This window comes from Hyperolius riggenbachi, chromosome 2 (assembly GCF_040937935.1).
Source record: "Hyperolius riggenbachi isolate aHypRig1 chromosome 2, aHypRig1.pri, whole genome shotgun sequence".
Classification (NCBI taxonomy): Eukaryota; Metazoa; Chordata; class Amphibia; order Anura; family Hyperoliidae; genus Hyperolius; species Hyperolius riggenbachi.
In genome coordinates, this window is record NC_090647.1 from 59760776 (window position 1) to 59766775 (window position 6000).

General features: G+C 46.5%; 1 protein-coding gene across 2 annotated transcripts in view; it reads right to left on the reverse strand.

The window, feature by feature from the left end:
* MAML2 (mastermind like transcriptional coactivator 2) overlaps positions 1-5686 on the reverse strand; it is a 218422-nt gene extending 212736 nt beyond the window's left edge. The window contains exon 1 of one of the 2 annotated variants that reach the window (XM_068266841.1): positions 5620-5686. The gene's annotated coding sequence lies outside the window, so the exon portion shown is untranslated. Of the gene's footprint in view, positions 1-3480; positions 3724-5619 lie in introns of those variants that run through there. The other variant, XM_068266840.1, reaches the window with a different exon arrangement.
* Between the last annotated feature and the right edge of the window lie 314 nt (positions 5687-6000).

A 6000-nucleotide genomic window follows, 5' to 3' on the forward strand; every position in this document is an offset into this window, starting at 1 on the left:
CCACACCCACATTCAGGTGCCCTGGCCACACCCATTTTCCAGCTGGAGTGCCCGAGATCTCTTAGGAGCCCAGCCGTGCCCCTGCATACTTCCCTCCAATCATTGTCCCATTTTACCACTTCCATGTAGCATGAAGGCCAACAGATTTTGATTGCCGTGTTTCCCTGAAAATAAGACGGGGTCGTTTATTAATCTGCTCCAAGAGCTGTGTTCAGCATATTTTCAGAGCATGTCTTATTTTTCCATAAACAACAATCTACATTTATTCTTGAACCAAAAAAAAATCAATTTATTTAAATATAGTCATTTCATCACATTCTGGCATCATTATAACTCTCCAAACACTGAATACTATCATGAATTTCTGGTGACTCTATTTCCATTCTCCATGCACAACAATCTACATTGAGGGCTCACTAGTACCCACAAGGCATTGCTGCAGCCCTTTTAAATCGTGCAAGCGCTGTGTGTAGCGGTTCCTAGTCCAATTGCACCGCCGTTCCGATCCAATTTGGCATCCGGTTAGCGTTTAAAAAACAAACAATAAACTATTATACTTACCAGGTGTGCCAATGTCTGGCTTCCGTCTGTAGCCCCGCCCTCTAATGGAAGAGGTCATAGGTTCTTCTCTTGGGCCAATAAGAGAAGTGCCAGTGACCTCTTCTGCTAGGGGGTGGGGCTACGGGCAGAAGCCAGATATCAAGACAGTTAGTAATTATAAATAACTTTATTTAATATTATAAACGCACGGCAGCCAAAATTGCTGCAAAATCCCTTTGCTTCTATACACAGCATTGAGCGCAAAATGCAGCATGTCCTGCGATTGCGATTTACCCTAATCGCAATCATACTAGTGGGTTACCGTAGATTTAATTACACTAGCAAAGCGGTTTCTGAAATTGCAGGCGATCCAAAAGCGATGTCAAAATCGAGTCCAGCCCTTACTGAGAGTCCAGCACTTGCCAACCCTTATTGCTTGGGGCCTTTTGGGGGTACTTACATTCCATGGTAAAGGTCCATCTGTCCTACTGTACTGTATCGTCCATTGATGTCACTTTTTTACATGTATACTGTCGCTGCTTGAGTGCTATTTAAATTGACTTATTTATGAAATGTAACAAGGACCTATTTTTGGAGTAGGGCTTATATTTCGAGCATCTTCATCCTCCGGCGCTAATCTAGTTTAGGGGAGCCAGCAGGAAACTTCATAGGGAAATTCTGCTTACGTGATTGGGTGGACAGCCCCTCTCGAACTTTCAGGTTTCAGATAGGCCTGAATAAACCACACCCACACCATTCGGCCAATCACAACGTTTCGTGCTGTAGAGGTTGCTGTGAACTGCTCGCTATGAGGATTCCTGCTGGACTATCTAAATTAGACTAGTGCCAGCTTTCACACAACATGAAATTAATAAATCGGCCAATCACTGGCCAAGAACATTGACCATGTGTATGCCCCCTTATTCTGCACTACATGTACCAGAATCAGTGGGAACTGAACCAGAACTTTGCATAGGGCTAATCATCATAACCTAATCATATTAAAACCTAAATGATTTCCATAGCAACCTGATTAATGTCCGGCTTGCCAAATCTAAGCTTTGTGTTTATTATTATTTAGTATTTATATAGCACTGACATCTTCTGCACCGCTGTACAGAGTATATTATCCCTCAGAGGGGCTCACAATCTAATCCCTACCATATTCATATATCTATGTATGTATGCAGGGCTGCCATCAGAAATGTTGGGGCCTCTCACACATCATTGGGTCTGTGCCCCCCTCCCTGGGCCAACCTACTGGTTGCTGAGCCCACCCACTGGCCACCCCACCCCGTGCACAAAGTGCGATGCGGCGAAAAATGTGCATGGGTCCGACACTGAAGAAAGCGGCATGCACAGCGTGATGCGGCAAAAAGTGGGCGTGCCCATATCATGTTGTGGGTGGAGCCAAATACTAGCAAAATACAGGTAGTCCCCGGTTAACAAATGAGATAGGGACTTGTAGGTCCGTTCTTATCCTTTATCCATTCTCTTTTGCCCCCTCTTTTCTTCCTGTGCCTCTTTTGCCCCCCTCTGTCTCACCTCAGTTTGTGCCTCCTTTTTGTCCCTCTGTGTAACCTCATGTTCCCATCTCATCTCTTTTCTCTCTGTGCCTCTTTTGTCCGCCTCTGTTCCCCATGCGCCTCTTTTATCCCCGTGTTACCTCTTGTCCCATTCTGTCTCCGCTCGTCCCCCTGCCCTAGCCAGGTATAAGTGCCCCCAGTATAGGTATCAAAGCATAGGTGCCCCCAGTATAGGTAGCCAGGTATAGGTTCCCCCAGTAGCCAGCTATAGGTGGTGCTCCAGTATTGGTAGCCTGGTGTAGATGCCGCCAGTATAGGTAGCCTGGTATAGCTGGTGCCCAAGTATAGGCCAGCAAGATACAGTTGCCCCAGTATAGGTATTCAACTATAGGTGGTGCCCCAGTATAGGTAGCCTGGTATGTGTGGTGCACCATTATAGGTTAGCCAGGTACAGGTTCCCCCAGTATAGGTAGCAAGCTATAGGCACCCCAGTGTAAGTAGCCTGGTATGGGTGGTGCACCACTATAGGTTGGCCAGGTACAGTCACCCCCAGTATAGGTAGCAAGCTATAGGCACCGCAGTATAAGTAGCGAAGTATAGGTGGTGCCCCAGTATAGGAAGCCAGGTAAAGGTGGTGCCCCAGTATAGCTAGCTAGGTATAGGTGGTTCCAGCCCCAGTATAGGTAGGCAGGTATAGGTAGTGGCCCAGTATAGGTAGCCTGTAGCCAGATATAGGTGGTGCCCCAGTATAAAAAGTCAGCTATAGCGGGCTCACTCATCTGCTCCCCACATTCAAGCGCTGATGTCACTCTTCTCTCAGTGCTGGAACTGCGCTTTGGCCCCTCAATGCAGTGTCAGTTGTCCCCCCCCCAGTGCCCTGTATGTATGTATGTATGGTGTAGTGTATGTATTGCAGTCTAGGGCCAAATTTAGGAGAAGTCAGTTAACTTTTCTGTATTTTTTTGAATGTGTGAGGAAACTGGAATGCCTGGAGGAACCCCACACAGACATGGGGAGAACATACAAACTCCTTGCAGATAGTGCCCTGGTTTTAAGCTCATCTCCAATCGTCATACAAAATAAGCATCTGTAAGGCTTGTCTTGCCATAGTTTATTATTGCAGGCTTTACACCTGTGCCATGCTGAGACTTGTAGTCCCCCAGCCTCTGTTAGGCTCCCTGCACACTGCATGCGATTCCGATTCCGCTTTTGAATCGGTTTTTACATCTGATTCCGATTTTTAATCTTCACTGCATGCTGCGTTTTTGATCCGTTTTTCTGTTGAATGTATTCAGGGAAAATCGGGATTGAAAATCGGAATCGGAAAACGGATTTGCAGTGCGCAGGGAGCCCAAAAGTGTGCATTGAGTGCATGTTACAGATCTGTAAGCAGACATGGAAGCAGCCAGCTTACCTTGTGGTATCCCAGCCTGCAGCCTGTACCAGGGGAGCAGCTCTGATCAGTGATCCAGGGCACAATACATTATCCCGGGCTCACAGAGGAACATCCAGATCCTGATACAGCTCACACTTAGCTTCATGTCTTGTGGAATCCTCAGGAGTTCCTACAATCCCCGGGACAGGTGAAGCCAGCCTGCTGTGCCCTCCTCTGCACACTCAGGCATGGGAATGGGGCTGGAGCTGCAGTTTACTAACTTCTTTCTGGCTTGTTGTCAGTCCCGTCTGCTGATTACACAGGGCTCTCATTGTGTGACTGGGAGAGCCCTGGAGAGGGCACACGAGTGCTGCTGCGACCCCTGCCGGATAAATTGGGGACCTGCAGTTGCTGTTATTTCCATGCGGAAAACCAGATGAAGCACAAAAGAGACCTCTGCTGGTGAATACTGAGAATGCAGTCAGACAAAGAGTTGAGTTATTTAATGCTGGGGGTACATGGTACGTTTCTGTACCGTGTATCGACTAGCTGATCCGGCCAGCTGATAATATTCAGCTGGCACGATCATGCCGCTCGACCCGCGCCCGCTCGATTCCCGCCGGCGGACAATGGCAGGGAATCGAGCGGTGATAAGGAAGCGCCGGCGGGGACGAGCGGCAATCGATCCGCGGGGATGTGCCGGCATCGAGCCGCTGGCTCGATCCGGCGTATAAAACGTGCCGTGTATGCCCGGCATTAGGCACAAGTATTCATACCTCCCAACTTTTTGAGATCAGCCACGCCCCTGCCACACCCCTAATCACGCCCCCATCACAGCCCTACTCACACAATCCATAAAGATTTCATAAGAAAAAATATGTTGTTTTATGATTCAAACCACACTGCTCCTTTCTATCCTGGTTTATTTTCCTTCATATTAACATTTTAAAATCAGTAATATATCAATTTAAAGGATGGGAATAAAGTTTAGAGTCAAACACATTTTTTTTTACTAGAGAAATACATATATATTTACATACAAAAAGCGGCAAAGTCCTGAAAGATTGACAAATGAGGAGAAAAGAGGGACAGCGGGAAAGGGTGAGTAACCTCATTTACACTCTGCTCAGGACTCTGTATAGGGAAGGAGGCAGCTAGCAACTCAGAGAGGGAAGTGAGCTGCCTTTCTATCATCAGGCGCCTGTAGGCACGTGCCTGCAACGCCTTATGGTAAATCCAGCCCTGCGCATCATTGACTTTACATAGGAGGAACGGGAAGGCTCATTAGGACCCAGAACCTTCCCTCTCCTTAGGGCTCAAACCCACTAGCAGCCTATTCTAAGCGCTAGTGATTTGAAAACGCTCTTGCTAATGCTATGGGGGATTTTTTTTTAAATCCCATCGCTCAAGTGGGATCACACCCAAATCATTACATTAGCAAGAGCTTTTCAAATCACAAAGCGCACAGAAAAGCGCTCCTAGTGGGTTCCAGGCCTTAGGTGAGTATCTGTTTTTTTTTTTTTTTAAATTGGCTTCAGACTAACTTTAAGACACAAAAGGGAAAGAGACTTCTGGTCAATCGGCCTTACAGTCTAAGGCCCCTTGCACACTGCAAGTGATTCCGATTCAGATTCCGCTTTTTAATCAGTTTTTACATCCGATTCAGATTCCGATTTGCAGTGTGCAGGGAGCAAACTGCAAATCGGAATCGGATGTAAAAACTGATTAAAAAGCGGAATCTGAATTGGAATCACTTGCAGTGTGCAAGAGGTCTTAAGCACGTGTCGAACTCCAGGCCTGAAGGGCCAGATCCATGCCAGTGTTTAGGATGGTCTGAGAAAGAGAGGAATGTGTTCTACCGGATAGACCACACCTTTCCTGATTCAGGCCCATCAATTCATTTGAGCTGTATCAAAAATGTGTGAGGACCTCGGCCCTCGTAGGACCGGTTTGACATAACTGGTCTAAAGGACCAGGACATCAAAGCAGAACAAACCGATGCCGGCAAATTTGGGCGCACCATGCGCCGCCATAGACCGTAAAGTGAATGCCAGCTTACAATATGGCATTACAATTGGACCCCACCGCTTAAAGAGGAACTCCAACCTAAACAAACATACTGTCATTAAGTTACATTAGTTATGTTAATTAAAATAGATAGGTAATATAATCTCTTACCCACACTGTTTTAAAAGAACAGGCAAATGCTTGATTTCATAAGGGCAGCCATCTTTTTGGTTGAAAGGAGGTGACAGGGAGCATGAGACACAGTTCTAACTGTCCTGTGTCCTGAGCACCTCTCCCAGTTGCTAGGCAACGTGAACAACATAGGAAATCCCATCATGCTTTGCACAGCACCAGGGGAAAAAAGCCTGGGCAGTTTTCTTTGATGGGTGGAGCTTAGCTAAAAATGATGCTTTGGTAAGAAAAACAAAGTTCTGATGCTGTGAAACTGTTAAACACCAAGCTTTTTCAGTTCTGCTGAGTAGATTTTTAGTCCGGAAGTTCACTTTAAGAACTTCTGCATCCAGAAATCAGCCCAAAAAGTCACGGTGTTCG